This window comes from Pseudophryne corroboree, chromosome 4 (assembly GCF_028390025.1).
Source record: "Pseudophryne corroboree isolate aPseCor3 chromosome 4, aPseCor3.hap2, whole genome shotgun sequence".
Taxonomy (NCBI): Eukaryota; Metazoa; Chordata; class Amphibia; order Anura; family Myobatrachidae; genus Pseudophryne; species Pseudophryne corroboree.
Window position 1 is genome coordinate 443,426,034 of NC_086447.1, and position 20,271 is coordinate 443,446,304.

The 20,271-nt window shown below is 40.1% G+C and overlaps 1 pseudogene; it reads right to left on the reverse strand.

Annotated features, from left to right (window-relative positions):
• Positions 1–5,985: 5,985 nt before the first annotated feature.
• Positions 5,986–6,104, reverse strand: LOC134912889 (5S ribosomal RNA; annotated as a pseudogene).
• Between the last annotated feature and the right edge of the window lie 14,167 nt (positions 6,105–20,271).

Here is a 20,271-nt window from a genome sequence, read left to right on the forward strand (position 1 = left end):
AGCCTGACTGCCATTAGGTACCGAGATGAGATCCTCAGACCCCTTGTGAGACCATATGCTGGTGCGGTTGGCCCTGGGTTCCTCCTAATGCAAGACAATGCTAGACCTCATGTGGCTGGAGTGTGTCAGCAGTTCCTGCAAGATGAAGGCATTGATGCTATGGACTGACCCGCCCATTCCCCAGACCTGAATCCAATTGAGCACATCTGGGACATCATGTCTCGCTCCATACCACAGACTGTCCAGGAGTTGGCGGAAGCTTTAGTCCAGGTCTGGGAGGAGATCCCTCAGGAGACCATCCGCCAAGTCATCAGGAGCATGCCCAGGCATTGTAGGGAGGTCATACATGCACGTGGAGGCCACACACACTACTGAGTCTCATTTTGACTTGTTTTAAGGACATCACATCAAAGTTGGATCAGCCTGTAGTGTGTTTTTCCACTTTAATTTTGAGTGTGACTCCAAATCCAGACCTCCATGGGTTAATAAATTTGATTTCCATTTATATTTTTTGTGTGATTTTGTGGTCAGCACATTCAACTATGTAAAGAACAAAGTATTTAATAAGGATATTTCATTCATTCAGATCTAGGATGTGTTATTTTAGTGTTCCCTTTATTTTTTTGAGCAGTATATATATATATATATATATATATACATACAGGAAGAAAAAACAGCAGCACTCCAGGACTTGTTTTTAGAACATAACAAACACTGTTAAATTCAACGTTTCGGGGCCCGTAGCCCCTTTGTCAAGGTGAGTGTGATTTCTTCCTGTTTGTATTATTCTGTGACAGACGGCACCTGGGCAATGTAGCTGCATTCATAGGGAGTGCCGGACTATATCCACATTATATATATATATATATATATATACAGATATCATCACAATATCACCATACATTGCAGATCTTTTCCTATTATTATTGTACATAATATAGAATTACTTCTTATATAATAATAATGATAATAATAATAATAATAATAATAATAATAATAATAATAAAATATGCAAATTATTTGTATTGTTTCAAAGTGGTTCCTAAACAATTTCTAAAGTTCTAAAAATTTGTGGTAAATTTTCAAACTATTGGTGGACTAAGAAAATTAAGATAAATTTGAGAAATGTAAACAAGTTCAAAGAATTTCCAAACTTCCATGCAAAACATAAATCTGAATTTTAAAGTTCAACTTCAAATATAAAAATTGTTTGCTTAAGTATCTCTGAATAATTAAATTTAAGCTTGAACTATGAATTCAAATTCAAATTAAATTCAAATTAAAATTCAGAGTTTAGTAGCTATAAAATTACTGTTGATCGAACAAGCATTTTGATCGTACATACATGAATTTAAAAAATTTAAATTTATCAAATAAATCTGGCTGGATTGAATTTGAAATATGTATATTTCAAGTATTTTTGTTTAATACAGTATAATGTGTATATGTTTAGAATATCCAGACGTTATCTTTAGTTTCCATCTGAGAGAGAGAGTGATGTGTTAGTCAATGTGCTAGAGCTTAATTTTCCTAAACACTATAAGATGGGGCTCATGTACAGTTTGTATACAGTATGCATTTCTGGGATCAATATGAATTGCCAATCGATGGGATGCCGATGGTTAAAATCCCAAAAGTGGCATCCCGTCCATCAGAATCCCGACAGCCCACCAGTAAGCCCCCTAACCCTCCCCGGTCGTGCCTAACCCTACCCCCGCGCTTTGTGCCTAGCCCTAACCCTCCATTCCCCGCTGCCTAAACCTAACCCTCCCCACTTGATGCCTAACCCTAACCACCCCTTCTATGTGATTAACCATAACCAACCTCCCTGGTCCCTAACCCTAACCTTCCTGGCCCTGCTCCCTAACCATAACCCCCCTTCTTCTGCCTTAACCTAACCCACCTCACCCCTGGGCCAGGATGCCAGCTGTCAGTAATGTGACGCTGGCATCCCGTGCGGCATCAGTATATCGATGCCGGCATTGCTTCCTGCTTCGGTATCCCAGTGTTGGTATATCAACTGCCAGGATCCCATCTGTTGGGAAGCTAGCTGCTCCTGCTTCCCCGGATTAATCTACCACACTTATGAACCAAATATTTGCACTCATACTGTATGTTTGTGCGCAGGTTTGGCCATATACATTACACTTTCAATTGCTTACAGCTGTAGAGGCAGACTTGGCGAGGGAAGAAATGGGAATCCATAGGCTTAGTTCAATAACTGTGTGCTCACATATTTCCAACTAAGGTATATTTGAAGGCATATGCAAATACACCTGTCCAGAGGATTATCTCTTGTGATTGCTGATGGAATAGTGCAATAAGATGCAATAATGATAAAGATGATTAGCAGTACTAGCTACAGCAGCTGTATCTTATTGGCTAATTGCCTCTTTACTCCTCCCACCGATTTAATTATTAGTGTAGCAACTATATTATAGTATATGAAGTCACTGGCATTTTTTCAATTAGATTTTCATGTAGACATAGGCAGGAAAAAAATAATAGAATTTGATTTCTTTAAGGGAAAAAATTAAAAAGAATTTGATTTCTTTAAGGGGAAAAAAATCGAACATATTTAATTAATTTCAGTTTTATTTTGCATTTTGTATTTCTGCTTGCAGTTCCATTAAAAAAAGAAAAGGAGAATCTTTTTGGTTTAAAGAATTTTTATTAGTTTTCACAATAAGTCATTGCAACGATTTCAATATATAAATTATTGAAGAAATATTTGTAGGACAACAATATCCACCATAAGTCATTTTAAGAAGACACAAAAATATGTATAGCAGCGGTTTAAACTAGTAAGTAGTACCAGTATCATAACAAATAATCCAGTTATCACATAATTGGAAAACATCGATTCACACAAGACAAGACAAGGGGAAGAGTGAGGAGAGGAAGGGGAGTGGAAGTAATTGGGGAAGCTAAATGTACCATATATGAGAAGTACTAATTTCTTAATCTTTAGCTATAAATTCATCACACTCATGATGGAATACATCAGATAAACCTAATTTGATCCATAGTAAGGTATAACAGTTTATTTTTACGAAATACTAATATGATCTATTGATGAGTACATGTCTATACAAGAGCTATATTGTGTAATACATTTACAATCTCATAGTAAAGGGTGTCTGCTCCATGAAAGGTATAGTATTGGAATTCAATGTGATACAGTATATCTTGGAAACTGCAATATTACAGATGTAAGCGATAAACGAAACATAGGGAGAGGCCTTAAAAAACAGCTACAAAGGTATTGAAGACATAAGTTTAACCTGGTTATAGCAGTTGCATGATTTGAGTTTGCTGCTTTGCATCTACGGTTTCAATATATGTGCCCCATTGTGTTAAAAATGTTTCTATAGTCAGAGATGCATTCTTCAAAAGAGAACGTTTGTCAAACATCAATAATTGTAATAATTTGCTGTTCAGTTCACATATAAAGGGAGCAGTTTTGACAGTCCAATGTATTAAGATAAGTTTTTTTGCTACCGTTAAAATAATCGTGAGAAGAGGAATAATAGTAGATTTGTTGGCAGGGAGTATCCAGTTTTTGAAATTATACATAAACAGGCATCTATGATTACCGGTATATTTTCCTTCCATGCTAGTGTCATGGTGTGAAGCGTGGAATCTGGAGATGAATTAATGAGTAAGTCATAAAAATGACAAGCTTTAAAAGCTTGTGTGTATAAGACCATGAAAAGGGAAATGAGAGGATCAGGGTTATGAGGGGAGACTATAGAAGATATGAGAGAGGTAACATAATGGCGAACCTGTAGATACATGAAAAAAATGAGATTTCAAAAGATATTTGTGTTTCAACACCTCAAAAGGGAACATAGTGTCTCCTGGGTCAAACAATTTAGTGGCTAGATCCAGACCTTTACAGCGCCAACCACAAATGCAGAATTTTGAAGGGAGGGGGGGGGGAATTTGGACTACCCCAAATGGTAAGAAAATGTGTTATTCTGAAATCCCTTTCCAGCTTTTTATTTATTTGTCATTAAGCATCGTAGGTACCATGAAAAAGGATATGATTTAGTACATGAGAAGGGATAAGCCTGAGAGGAGTGTGTCGTAAAGCACTGAGTGAATAAGGATAAAATAAATATTTGTCTAGCTTTAGGTCTGTGTAAGTCAATTTGTCCAAGAGCCAGTCAGTGATTATAACGAAAATGAATCATCCAGGCATAAATCTGAAAATCAGGGAAACTGAGGCCGCCCTTAATTTTAGATCTGGTAAAGTTTCAATAGAGACATTCTGGGTTTTTTCCCATTCTATAGGAATGATGACATGGCTTTATTAAAAGAACAAATGTCCGATTTAGATAGGGAACAAGGTAACATTTGTAGATAGTAAAAAAAAATTGGGAACACCACACGTTTTAGAACTGCTGCTCTGCCAAGTAGAGAGTGGTGGTTTATTCCAGCAGTCTAGTTGTCATGATTTTAGTTATTAAGGGCGTGAAATTAGTCCTATAGATTTTAGAGGGATAACGTGATTAAAATCCATAGATATTTGGTGTGGGAAGGTTGGATAGTGAATTGAGAAAGTGTATTGTGGGTCAAAATCGTGGGGAATAGAGTTGTGATAGGGAGAATCTCTGACTTGCTGACATTAATCTTATACCCAGAAACAGGACTAAAAGAGTCTATGATGTCCATAATTACCGGTATAGACGAAAGGGGATTTGAGACAAAAAGTAACATACTTTAACGTCAGCACAGAGGGCCAGTTTGAATTCTGTATTTGCTACCAATATACCTTTGTTGTCAGGGGAGGAACGAAGGACTATTGTAAGGGGTTCGATGTTGAATGCAAAGAGAAGTGGGGAAAGGGGACAGCCTTGCCTTGTCCCTCTTTGAATTGGGAAAGGAGAGGAGTGAAAACTGTTTCAGTAAATTTGGGATATTGGGTCTATGTATAAAGTTTGTATGAAGGAAATATAAGATTGGGGAATGCCGAATCTGGCCATAGTAGAGAAGAGATGGGACCAGAGAACTAAGTCAAATGCTTTCTCAACGTCAATTGTAAAAATCACATTAGGTGGATCTGAACAATACTCTGAGTATAGGGCTAGGGTGGCTGCTAAAACCTTATGTACTAAGTGTCTGCCAGTTATAAAACATGTCTGGTCCTGATGGATTATATGAGGGAGGATAGGGTTAAAGCGGTTAGCTAGAATTTTTGTCAATAACTTGTAATCGCAATTTAGCAATTAAATTGGCCTATATGAGTCAGGCTTAGAAAGATTCCTTCCAGGCTTGGGAAGACCTTAAATAATCGCAGAGTTAAAGTGTGAGGTGAGTTGTTTTTTTAAAAGAATAAAATTAAAGACCAATACTAGGATAGTGGCAACCCGATCTGGAAACATTTGATAGAAATCCATCAGGCTTGAAAAACTGGAAGAAAAAGGAAGGCTCTTGTGTGGGCGCACTCTTGTAGGAAAAATAGGTTATATATAACAATTATGAAGGAATATTTAAAACATAACTTTTATTGACATTATTATGACACAAGGTTCTTCCCTGAAATCTATCCTTGAAAATACAAATTTGAAAATATCTTGCTTATAAATAAAAATGTTCTGGTCTCTTTATGGTAAAGAGTATATGGGAGGGTTGTAGACATGAATTGGTCATACCCCCATTCCCCCTGACCAGTACAGGATTACTGTATTGATGGAACCACAGGGTGGTCAAGACACATTAGTATATAAGGCTGTGCTCTTTGGCTATAAGTGACTAGGGTAATAATCAGAAGTCACACCTCTATGAGTGGTACACAAAGTTAGCATACACATATCATGATTTGAGAAAATATTAAACAGGAAATAATGGACATCCTGAAAACAGTGGAAAAAACCATTATGTTGTAAACACTGAGATGGAAACTGAGATATAGGGATTACTGAATAGAATTAGTGGTGATACTGCTGTTGGTGTTATTATCACATAAGTGAGGAAAATCCTACTCTACAACACCAGGTATTCGCAGGCAGTCTCCCTTCCTGATACTGACCTGGCCCAACGCTGTTTAGCTTCCAAGATCAGACGAGATCGGGCGCTGGCAGCGTGGTATGGTAGTAGAGAATTTTTATGTGAACACCAATGAGAGTGCACCTATATAAGAATGATGAAATTTTGGAGAGATCGACAGAAAAGTGATAGAGAAAAGGTTGTGAAAATGTGTGGATCTGCTTTCCACGTTAGACCCGATTCCAAAATTCCCACTCACGTGGTGCAATGTTACGGGAATCGTGAATGAGAGTCCACGAGGTTAGTGATCACAGGAAAATTCGGTTGTCGGGATTAGCACTGTTGATTACAATCAGAGGACCCCCTGACTGCCACTAATGTCGTGGTTTGTCCAAGAGGAATAATTCTCTGTGATGGATATCAGATGGGAGATAGAAAAAACTCACAACAGTTGCAGAAGTGTTTGGAACTTAAATAGATAATAGAGGCTTTGAATCAGTAAAATTTCATACTAAGAATAGGATATGAATATCCCGTTATTAACATATGTCAATTGCTAAAGAGAATAAAGCAAATAAAGAAAATCATCAGATCCAAAATATCAGACAAATATGAGAGGTATATGCTATTCATATGCATTTGCTATTCAAGTCATAATACATTTTCAGCTTAACCTCATGCAAGGTGCTGTGTGCTTGGTATACTGTAAGAACCCCCAAAAAACCACTGTAATACACACTGAATGTGGGATAATTAAGGCACTTCTGCCTAGATTTACAGCAAGAGTTACTATCCGTGGCATACAGCCACAAGATAGTGGGGCTTACGGTTTCACCAGTGAGATGAGAGAGCCAGAGAGAGCAAGCAGATGAATCAGGCTGATGCCAGGATGAAGCTGTGTCGACGAGACCCCTTGCGGAATGCGGAAAACGCGTTTCGCCCTTAGGCTTGTTCACTTACGGGTTCCGTATGGTCCGGTGTGGGGAGCGGGCTTTTGTAGCAGCGGAAGGTCAAATAGACCAATCAGGGAGTGTTGGATAACAAGTGTAGTTGCTGCTCGTGTGCGCGGTTGCTAGGAGACAGCGTTCGCGACGCTATGACGACAAGGCGGAGGGACTGGAGGTGATTGAAGACTCGCGAGATCACGGACGCCATCTTAGATGTGGGAATGATGTGACTTAAACTGATGGCACACATTAAGGTTGCAATGAATGGAATGATTGACTGAAATAAAATAAAAATAAATAGATAAGCTTGACAACGGGGATAGAAGGTTGTTGGAGTGGGCAAGAAATGTCAGAAACGATTGGGATGAAACGGATGGGTAGATAGAGGTAATTGAAAAATCGCGAGATAACGGATGCCATCATAGATGTGGGAGTGATGTGACTTAAACTTATGGCACATATTCGGGTTGCAATGAATAGGAATGATTGATGGAATTAAATAGATAGATAAGCTTGACAGCGGAAATAGAAGGTTGTTGAAGTGGGCAAGATATGCCAAGGATAAATTAAAATAGAACGGATGGGTGGATAGATGAAAGGCGTGCCTGGATTGTTAGAACGGCAAGAGGGGGAGAGGGGTGTGTGTTAAGGGAAGCCAGTGAAGCCATGTTGGTGAATGGTAAGAGGAGGGGAATGGAGCGGTATGTTGTGGAGGGAAGGGAAAGGGGGAGGTGTGAGGGAAGGAGGGACTGAGTGAATTAGGTAGGGAAGGGAGGTGTGACGGTGTACAGGAGTGTGGTTAGCTGGGGGTAGTAGAAATGAATTAATTGAATTGAGGAGGTGTATGTTGGAACAGGGAGGAATGGAGGGATGAAAGGGGGGCATGGGGGGAGAGACTTGTGGGTGGGGGTGGGAGCAGTGAGAGATGGGGGATGATAGGTGTAGGGAAAGGGGTGATTGTTGTGAAATGGTGTATTATGCGGGAAATGTCATTGGCTAGGGGTGATACGGATGAGTGGACTGATGGTGGTGAAATGAGAGGGAAATGCGAAGGTGCATGTTGGGACAAAGGGGATTGGGGGATGAAAGGGGGGCGTGGTAGGGGACCTGTGGTGAGGGTGAGAGCAGTGGGGGAGAGAGATAGTTGGTTGTAAATAATTGAATTGATATACTGAAAAAGAGGTGTGACAAAGTATCAGTGTAACCATTTGTTGGTACACTGGAAAATTCACTTGTACACATGCACTTACACCTAGGTGTAAATGTGCATGTGTGCGGGTAGGCTGACTAAATTAAAATTTTAGAAATCCATCAGGACCAGGGGCTTTAGCTGGTTTCAGTGATTTTATAGCTTTCAAAACGTCATCCACTGTGATCGGATCTGTGAAGGAAGACGTAAACTCCAGTTAGCTGGGGGTTTGGTAATCTGTCCCACAAGTCTTGTAAATTTTGTGTAGTAAGAAGTGGGGAGGAAGGAGAGGGATTGGTAGCTGGAGAGGAGGGGGGCAAGTAAATGTTAGTGTAAAACTCATTACTTGGGATATTTGTGCATCAGAAGTGGTTAATGAACTGTCAGACACTTCTAGAGGTCTAACAGACATAGGCAGCCTAGTTTTTTGGAGAGTAATTTGCTGAACTTATTACAGAATTTATGGTAACAGTAGTTGGACGTGAATTGCATCTTGTCTGTCATATTTTGAAGAAGGTTGTCTAAAAGGGACTTGGCTTTTAGATATTGGTGGGAGTGTGGTGTAGAACATAAGTGGAATAGGTTTTAGTTAAAGACTCTTGAGGAGTGATATATGTATGAGAACGTTGTTTACGAATAATAGCCTCAAAGGACATGATAGTGCCTCTCAGAACCGATTTTGCTGTTAACCAATAAAGAGGGGGGTTTGTTCCTAGGGATTCTTTCTTGTGGTAATGATAGTCATCCCAGTCATCGTTCAAAGACTTGAAAAATTTGGGTGAGTGTACTAGGTGGGCGGGAAACCTCCAAGATTTGTATGGGGATAATTCTTTAGTTGTTTGTAGGGTGGCACTGATCAGGGAATGGTCTGATGGAAAATAGGTTGATATCGAGGTTTTTTATTAGACAAAAAAGGGTTGTGGAAACAAAAATATAGTCAATGAGGCATAAGGTATGGGGTGCTGCTGACAGGCAGGTATAATCATGTTGCGTCGGATGGAGGGCTCTCCAAACATCAATTAAATGCAGTGATTTCAGTAAAAAAGGATACCTAGTTTGGGTATACATCTGGAAGTCCTATTCGTAGAAGACCTGTCCAGAGTAGGGTGAGAGACTAAATTAAAATCTCCACACAAAATAAATTGCTGTAAACTTGAGGGAGCAATAATTGTATTATTAAAAAAAATATATTTTGAGTAAGTGTTAGGAGCATATATGGAGCAGAGAGTATAGGCAGTATTATAAACATTCAATAAAACTAGAAGATATCTACCTTCAATATCTGCTTGAACAGAAATAACTTTAATAGAGAGGATCTTGGAAACTAAGAAACTACCTCTCGACTTTAAGTTAAATGGAGCAGATGCTATCAGTCTCCATTTAAACATCTGCAATTTTAAAACCTCTGGAGGGAGTAGATGTGTTTCTTGCAAACATGCAATGTCAATACATTGTTTATGGAGATACAAGAGTACCTTACGACTTTTAGCCGGGGAGTGGAAACCACCCACATTGAAGCAGCCAATTTTCAGCTCAGTCATAGATGTCTGGATGAAACTTCACAACGATAGACAGGAGTGGTAGTCTGGAAGTTCTCATATACCTTTTTCCAAAAGGGATAACACAAGAAGGAGAGAGAGGGGGAGGGAAAAAGGGAGACACACATTGACGAGACATGGGGGACACAATAATAACACAGATGGTATGCTCAACATACCAAGAGTCATAACGACCAGAATGACATTCCGCACAAAAAAACAAAAATTGTTTCAAACATATTCCATAAAAATGGAAAAAACAGATATAACCTATGTTCAAAGCATGACAGATGCTCCAGGACCCATATTTTTAGTACACATATATCGAGCTATGCCAGCCAAATTGTATAGATTATACCTTCAAACAATGAGCGTTAAGCATATATAACTAAGTATATTAAAGTATATCAGGCAGTGTGTGTATACATAGCTGTGATATGAATATTAATCACAAAAAGGCAATACAAAACATTTAACAACATGGAACGTGAATATAAATGAAGCTAGAAAAGTATTGAATATATGAGATGGTGAGTAGTTCAAAAAACCACGAGGAGTCTTGCATCTAGTTAAATTCCAGGAGTGCACCAAATTTCAAGCAGGAGGGTCTGAGATGTCAGAGAGAGGAACTAAATTTTCATAATTTAGAAAAGCCTGCGCATCTGTTGGGCACGTGAAATCCTAGTGGGTGTCTGTCACGAAGATACAGAGGCGAGTAGGATAGATGATAGCAAATTTACCTTTCTCCAACACTAGTCTTGTACATATAGGAGAGAAGGACTTGTGGGCTCTGGATAATTCGACTGAGAAATCCTAGAATATGCGAAGTTTCTTACCTTCCCACATTATATTTTGTGGGAGGCTTTCCAAAAGGCAACTTTGTGTAAATGGTTCAGAAAACGAAATAAAGTGACCCTCAGTCGTGTATCAGAGGCTCTAGGAGGGGGCCAACTTGGTGCACCCTTTCTACAACCAAGTCTTTACATTCCTCCTGTATTCTCAGTAATTTGGGCAAAGAGAGAGAGACAAATGCCACTAATGCTGGGCCTTCTGTTGTTTTGGGGATCCCCACCACCCTGACATTATTACGTTGCGAACAATTTTCAATATCATCTAATTTGTTCCATAGCTGGAAGTTTTCTTTCTGCAATTTCACTACATCATGCTGTGCACGGTGCATATCATGGCATACAGTACCTATTCTTTTATCAGAGTCAGTCACTCTCACAGTCGGGGGCTGCAGCTGCTGTTAGATATCAGGCACCGCCTTAGATAGCAGGGGGGACATGGTGGATGTAATTGCATCCACTATATCACCGTAGGTGACTGGTGGATCTGGGTTGTGGCGTACCTGCAGCAGAACAGATTTCTCCTGAGGTGTGGCTGCCTTTTTAGAAGCCGGCATGGACGTTGCTGAGTCAGTGTCCAGTGCCATATTGGGGTCCGTGCGGTGCTTCTCTTGCTGCTGTTGCTGAGGCTTCTGCAGCACTCCTGGAGCCAAAAACTTCTCCATCGGCTTCCTGGGGCATGAGGGGAGGCTAGCGGCTGGTGTTAGCGGCTGACAGGAGCTCCGGAGGCGGCGGGTGAGCGGGTCCCGTAGTGGTGCAGCGGCTTCAGGCTGCTCTCTGCATGAACAGGAAGTGGAAGTCCAAGGAAAATCTTTTTTAAAAACATTATTTTTTGTTTCCAGATGGCTATTACTAACTTATACAGAGGTGTCCTCATATTGTACAACATTGCTGCAGTCACTCTCGGAACGCCAGGTCACATAAGACTCTGCTAGCGCCGGGCATCTCTTTTGCACACAAAAAAGCATCTTACTCACAATGCAGTGCGACTAGGATGAACAAGGAGACATAATATACAAAATGCTATGATGCAGCAGCCATGGCTTTTCTTTCCATGCCAAGCTGTTGTGCTTCATATACAGGCTCAGTTGCACACACATATACAAGGGTTGTATATAAAATGAATGTGTATTGGTGCATCCAAGAAGGAAAAAAAAGAAAGTTGTGTTGGGGTACATTTTGTAGTTATCAGAATTATTGCTAAAATTTAGCTTATTTAAGAAAAAGTAATAAAAGAACAGGACAGAACACAATATACAATATAACATTTTCTCCTATTCAATACAAATTTGCATACAGTATGTGCATACTGTATGGACATTTGTGGGGAAATGTTAAGTAGTGATCCAGGAATCTGTGTCTGGGTTCTAGAGATCCTTGTAATGTTGACCAACATGTAACTTACTTGTGGATCGCCAATTTGTTTCCTCCATAGTGTCATATGAAATGCAAATAAGTATATATTAAAATCAGAAAATATAAAAAATATCACACAATGGCATGTCAAATCAAATATGAATATTAATATTTTTCAATTTAGATGTGCTTAGGTATGCTATATAGAGCTCTACACTGCTATGCTTGCTTCATTGGTACATGTCTTTATGGAAATGTTGGGTAAAATGTCTGGAGACCAGAATTCATATACTGTAGGATAATGTATTAATTCCTAAAGGTTATTAAATAGTTATCTAACTCATGTCTGAGAACCAATATATAAACAGTAATAGATATTATTATAATATAATTAATTAGAGTGATCTGGTAATTTCCCATATGCGATTCAGAGAGATATGAGATATACAGAGTGAGACAATTGGACAAACTCCCCTGTGGTTCCTATATCAGAAGAAAGGAGGCAGTGGCACAGGTCAAAGGTTTCTCTACCACTTCTTCTTTTTGTGACTGTTTGAATGTATTTACTGCACCTGATATTCTTGGGTGGTCTTCCATTCAAGTAATGATCACTACTTTTGCTTCCAAGATCAGGCGAGATTGTACGTAGACAGTGAAGTCCGGCAGTATTAGTCAAAACTCACAAATGAGTGAGTGTGGTTTTCAACAATAGTGCCAACGAATATACAGTATGTACTTCTGACCTATTTTTGACAAAAAAAGATGCCCAATGCTAGCAAAGTTGCATGCCACATTCACAGCACTAATGGGCAGCAAAATGTCACCACTGTGACAGTTTGTCACTGTGACACTCTGTCACCTGACTATGTAATTACCTATGGTAATTACCTCACAATAATTCACAGAAAGCCATGTGACAGTATGTTCAATAAAGATTATATCTGTTTAAAACCACCGCATTACCCTTTATTAAAGCCCCAGGTCTTTGCAAATGAAAAAAAAAAACATGAAAAGGATAAATACAGATGCATATATGTTTACTGGATCATAATGTCCTGTTTATTCTCAGACTATAAAATGGAAAACTACTCATTCAGATTACTCATAAACCTTGTCTGCCAAAAACATCCTCAAATCTCTAGTTGGGTAATACTGTAGGAGGTATTTTTTTTTTCCACTAAAATAAAGCTTAATCATTTCTAAAAACAAGTCATTGTAACAGGAAAATCTGGAAAGATACAGAAGTAGAGGGTGCTGCTACGTCAGTAAACTGGATGAAATAGAATAACATAGTCATTCTACAGGCACAGAAAGTAGGCTGATATTTTCAGTGAGATATTCTAAGAAATAGGTGTTTTTACACTTTGACTGTAACCATTAGCAACCTTTCCAATTAAAATATACCAACTATTTTATGTAACCTAAACCATGCCTACCAAAGTTTCAGATCATGAAATACAGTAGTAATGTCTGTTAAGTTGAAACTAAGAAAAAAAATCACCATTATGTGATCTATTATTTTTTAAGTTATTTCTACTATAGTCTATTTCCCTGAATTGATGTACAGACACAAATGCATTTCCCTATATTATTTCTATTTTTATGCACCCATCATGCTGAATTGATTTGTACCTGTGACAGAGGTGTCACCGGGTGTGGTGACACCCGGTGCGCACCCCTGATCTCCTTATGTACTCGTGGCAAAAAGGGTGTGTAGTCTTATATACAGGGCCTGTGGCCTTGTGGGATGCAGTTTTTCATGAAACCTGCTCCAAAAGCTCTTTAATACATTTAAGTGATACTAAAATAATGTGAAAAAGGGTGTGAAAACACCCCCTTTCACTTTTTTTGCATAAATAAGGTTAATAAATAGGCCCCATAATGGTGAGTCAGTGAGTCAGTGAGTAAGTGAGGGTTTTCACATTTATATATATATATATATATATCAAAGCTTGTTACACGGCACTCACTGTGTCCACAGCTGGAGTTGAAGTTGATGAAGTAGCCGGTGCCTTCCGATGGTTACAGTGTGCACTGTGTCCAATAATATATTCGGCGTGTAGGCGGCACTCGTGGCATGAAATAAGACAACAGACGCAAGTCTTGGTTGCTAAATCAACGTTTCAATGTCAAGTGAACATTTTCGTCAGGAAAAATGTTCACTTGACATTGAAACGTTGATTTAGCAACCAAGACTTGCGTCTGTTGTCTTATTTCATGCCACAAGTGCCGCCTACACGCCGAATATATATATATATATATATATATATATATATATATATATATATATATATTTATTTATTTCATAAGGGAAACCTCTCTTACCTCAAACTTTAGAGGCTAACAAAATGGATAAAGTGGATGTTTAAAAGTCATTGTATGGATAACTTAAGTGAAGATAATTTGATAGTATTACTATTAAAGTAGTAGAAGTATGTAGAGATGTGCGCCAGGCCATTTTTGCTGGATTTGTATTTGGTTCTAATTTGTCATCCAGCTTTGGATTTGGACTTGCCAAATCGCCATGACTGGCTTTGGATTTGGATTAAAAAAAATAATGTACAAACAAAAGCTAAAATCACTTAATTTGGGCCTTTTTTGTCCCTAGAGTATTATTAACCTCAATAACATTAATTTCCAGTCATTTGCACTCAATTTTGATCACCTCACAGCTTACAATATTGTTTTTACCAATATTGGCCAAAGCCTGGTTGGCTAAACTGCAGTATACAGTGTGGGTTGAATACAGTGCAGGTCAGATACAGTGTGGGTTGGATACAGTACGGGATACAGGACAGGTTGAATACAGTGTGGGATAGAGAGTGAGTTGGATACAGTGCTGGTTGGATACTGTGTTGATTGCAAAACAACATTTTCCTCTAATGGGCAAAACCATGTGCACTGCAGGTGGGGCAGATATAACATGTGCAGAGGAGAGATTTGGGTTGGTTATATTGTTTCTGTGCAGGGTAAACACTTGCTGCTTTATTTTTACACTGCAATTTAGATTTCAGTTTGAACACACTACACCCAAATCTTACTCTCTCTGTACATGTTATATATGCCCCTCCTGCAGTGCACATGGTTTTGCCCATTAGAGGAAAATGTTGTTTTACAATCAACTTTGAATTATGCCCTGTGTGCATTGGATACAGTGCAGGATACACTGTGGGTCGGATACAGTGTGGGTTGGATACTATGTGGGTCGGATACAGTGCTGGATACATTGCTAAGCAGATACAGTGCATGTTGGATATAGATGGTCATTCCGAGTTGTTCGCTCGCTAGCTGCTTTTAGCAGCAATGCAAACGCTAGGCTGCCGCCCTCTGGGAGTGTATCTTAGCTTAGCAGAATAGCGAACGAAAGAGTAGCAGAATTGCTACTAAATAATTCCTTGCAGTTTCTAAGTAGCTCCAGACCTACTCCTAGATTGCGATCACCTCGGTCCGTTTAGTTCCTGGTCTGACGTCACAAACGCGCCCTGCGTTCGGCCAGCCAGTCCCCCATTTCCCCAGACACTCCCGCATTTTTCCCTGACACACCTGCATTTTTTAGCACACTCCCGGAAAACGCTCAGTTACCACCCAGAAACGCCCCTTTCCTGTTAATCACTCACCGATCAGCAGTGCCACTGAAAAGCGCCGCACAGACAACAGCAAAACTGCTAAGTTTTTAGTTAAATAACTAAGCGCATGCGCGCTGCATACCATGCGCATGCGCATTTAGCATCAAATCGCAGCATAGCGAAAATCGTCAACGAGCGAACAACTCGGAATGACCACCATAGTGCGGGACAGAGTTTGGGTCAGAGACAATGCAGGATACAGTGCAGGGCGGTTAAACACGCATGCACCCGTGAATTTTAGCAGAACAAAGGACTGCAATGGCATGGCATTGCCGTAATCACGCCATGCAGCCCTTTTCAGCAAAGATGTGTGTGGACACATTTGTATATGTCCTCCTCATTTACTACATTTTCAGGTAATCTGGTCTTTACTAGAAATAATGGATAATCCAACATTTCTACAATGGAGGGAGTTTTAAAATTCTTCGATACGAGATATTTTTGGTCAGGGGGGGCTCCTTTTTGGTATCTTTTTCAAAACTGAAAGATAAGTTTAATTTGTCTAATGTCAATTTCTTCATATATTTACAAATCCATCATTTTGTTCCAAGTATGCTGCGGCTTATGCCTACTTTTAGATGACCCTGATCCTTTTATCTTTTATTTGGTCACCGAGGTACAGTAGCTGGATGACTAAGGTAAGCGACAGCAGTGGGCAGCAAACACATGGCAGTTAACAATATATGTTTAAATGCTGTAAACATCTGTTAAAATTATTTTAAAATTAGGATCAAGTTCTTCTGTTCCTCAAAGGTATCTTTGACATGGAGAAGGATCACTAATCATCCATTAAAAATTATTTTCAAATTAGGATTAAGTTCTTCTGTTCCTCAAAGATATCTTTGACATGCAGAAGTTTAGTTATAATAATTTGATTTAAATGTAGTTAATTTATAATTATTAATATTAATTTGAATTAATCACAATGTGGTGATAAGAAGAATTATAAAAATAGGACAAAAAGTTATAATATAAGAATATGATCTACGGACACAGCACCCTGAAATGGACGGAGCACGCCAGGATGTATACTGGGAGGGTACAGTACAAAATCTAAAAAAAAGAAATATTTTATTTTGGCTGGACTGACAGAATACCCCTAGATGGATGGAACAGCTGCAGTCCCTGGATGTATACTTGGATGACACATCACAAAATATAAATTTAAATCAAAATATATCTATATTATCTTTTATATTGTCACGATCCTGATGGTATTTCTCATGTTCTGTGGCTTACCTCTGCTTATTCTGCAAACAGGCATCTGCTTCACAAACTGGGGGTCATTCCGATCCATTCGCACACAGCTGTTCTTCGCTGCGGTGTGAACAGGTCGGAACTGCGCATGTGTGGTGGCCGCATGCACACGCGCATCGTTGCCTGGGACGGCTGTTGCCGGGCAGTGGCCAGAATAAAGAAGAAAGTGATTGCTAGCATTATCACAAGAAGATTGACAGTGGCGAGGTGTTCTGGTGCATGGAGGTGTTCTGGGGCATTCTACTCACCGTTTTCCGGGCGTGAAGATCCGAACACAGGCGTGTCCAGGTGTTTTGAGGGCAGATGTCTGACGTCAATCCCGGGACCTTCGTCGCTAGATCCATTGCACAGGGTAAGTTAGTCTGACCCTGTTCCTGTTTTCCAGGAAACTTTTTTAGCATAGCAGGGCTGCACAAGCGATCACAGCCCTGCTATGCTAAAATACACTCCCCCATAGGTGGCGTCAAGTTGATCGCACGAGCAGCAAAAAGTTGCTACATGCGATCAACTCGGAATGAGGGCAACAAACTGCAGTCTTGATTACTTGCTGGTTAGCACCTGAGCAGGAATTCCACTGTGTGTGTAATTGCCAAGATCCAGTGTTCAGCAACCAGGCTCTCTGTTCATCACACCCAGCTTACAGTAAAGTCTTTACATGCTGTTCCTGCATTGCTCTCTCAGCATAATGTCTGCTTCCTAGTGTTTGGGCCTACTATTCCTCAATCAACATCAGAGCCTAAGCCTGGAGTACTGCTGTGACAAGGCCTGATCACCTGACTGCAGCTCAGCCAATTATGTGACTGTCTGAGCTTCCCTGCACCATCTGATGGTCCAAGACAATCCCTGCACACTGGCTCCCATAAGAATGTTGGGTAAGGACTGCCTGATTGCCAGTGCTATGATTGTCATGCCCTGTATGGATGTTGGCTCCCAGCTGCTTCAAGGTTACCTTGCTCCAGAAGATTCCACTATGCCCTGAGACCTGAGTTCCATCCTGCTTGCAGCTCTGCCTGGCTCATCGGTGTTCCGCCATCAATCTCAAGCTCCATCTGTGTTCTGCCATCGATCTCAAGCTCCATCGGTGTTCCACCATCGATCTCAAGCTCCATTGGTGTTCCGCCATCGATCTCAAGCTCCATCTGTGTTCCAACATCGATCTCCTGCTCCATCGGTGTTCTGCCATCGATCTCCTGCTCCATCAGTGTTCCACCATCGATCTCAAGCTCCATCGGTGTTCCACCATCGATCTCCTGCTCCATCAGTGTTCCACCATCGATCTCCTGCTCTATTGGTGTTCCACCATCGATCTCCTGCTCCATCGGTGTTCCGCCATCGATCTCCATTATCATCAGTGTTCCATCATCGATCTCAAGCTCCATTAGTGTTCCGTCATCAATCTCAAGCTCCATCAATGTTTCGTCATCAATCTCAAGCTCCATCAGTGTTCCGTCATCAATTTCCTGCTCCATCGGTGTTCTGCCATTGATACTCATCACCATCGGTGCTCTGCCATCGATCTCTAGCTTCATCTGTGTTCCACTATTGATCTCCTGCTCCATCGGTGTCCCACCATCGATCTCTTACTCCATCGGTGTTCTGCCATCGATCTCTAGCTACATTGGTGCTGTGCCATCAATATACAGTACCATCGGTATCCTTTTTCCAGTGGTCAGTAACATTGTGTATTACTTTATATTGGACTTCGTCAGTGGTTTACACTGCACCTGCGTCTGCTATTGTGTGCTTATTATATTGGGACTTCATCAGTGGTTCGTACTGCATCTAATATTACATCTTGCCATCGATGTTACATCTGCTACAGCATTACCCTTGTTTATGTGCCAATGTTACTGCATTATCTGTGATACCAATTATTCAGTCTAATACCATCTGCTGCTATCTGTACCATCTTGCATGCTAAATAAAAGACTTGTTTTATTTTATATTCTCCTCCATTCTGGTCATACCTTCGGGTCTACGCTCAAGTTTAGCATATCCTGGTTAACGTATAACAACTTTATCAAAGCTCCCAGATTCACATTCCAGTCGGCCCCTACACCTGAGAACTCCACTGGTCAGAGTCAGACCTCAAGCGTGACACACTGCGGTTACAATGAAAATTGCAAATTGCACTGGGGTACAGCACAATATATATATATATATATATATATATATATATATATATACCAGCAAATAGAAAACCACAGCACTCGCCACCCCAGAAGTGGGGTGCAGTATCCGCACTCGCCACTAATAGGGTGGGGTGCATGTAGCCCATGGCCACCTACTCAAAAATATAGAAACAAAAAGTTCAGCACTCACCAAAATGAGCTCACTTATCCTCACAACATCAATGAATAAATGAATAAATGATGGGGGTTTAGTTAGTGAATTGGCCAATGCACGGAAGCCTGCATACCACTCGCCAAGGTACCCCACCTTCATGCTGGTCCTACTCTATCACAAAATCATAAAAATTAAAACCTGGCAACTGTATCACATAATATAACTGCAAATATGGCCACTTGGTGTAAGGTGTACCTGCCATGAACTGCATGGCTTTTAAAAGGTACACTAGTCACCTGACACTGGCTGATAAATTACTAAAGGGCAGCTGACACAGGTTTAAGATAATTGGGGTGCATGAACAAAGTTTGTGGCCACAGTTAATGAGTTAACCAAGGATTAACCCTGAAATATACCAGCAAATAGAAAACCACAGCACTCGCCACCCCAGACGCGGGGTGCAGTATCCGCACTCGCCACTAATAGGGTGGGGTGCATGTAGCCCATGGCCACCTACTAAAAAATATAGAAACAAAAACTTCAGCACTCACCAAAATGAGCTCACTTATCCTCACAACATCAATGAATAAATGAATAAATGATGGGGGTTTAGTTAGTGAATTGGCCAATGCACGGAAGCCTGCATACCGCTCGCCAAGGTACCCCACCTTCATGCAGGTCCTACACTATCACAAAATCATAAACCCCCATCATTTATTCATTTATTCATCTGCTGCAGATGGATGATTGGATGGTTAAGACAGCTTTCCTTGAATATTATTGAATATCTCCTGATGATGGTCTGCATGGACCGAAAACGTTTGAGATACCCTGTATGCTGGAAGGTACACTTGTTACCACATAGGCTGTGAGGCACAGCTGAATTATGCTGTCAATACAAATAAATCTGGTGCATATTTGAGTATTGAGACTGGTGAGTGCTCCAATTTCTTTCTATATACAATTGGATGTTCGTGAGAACTTCTTTGGATGACACCCCAGCGGATGGACTATGATCAAAACGTGAGTGCGACCCATATACCCATATATATATATATATATATATATATATATATATATATATAATTTTAGGCTTTTTGTTTTTACCTTTTATTATTAAAATTTGACAGTGGGGCCCCTGGATGGTCAGATCGACCCATATCAGATACAGCAGACAGTCCGAGCACCACTTTTTCAGATACAGCAGAGAGAGCACGCGTTTCAGATACAGCA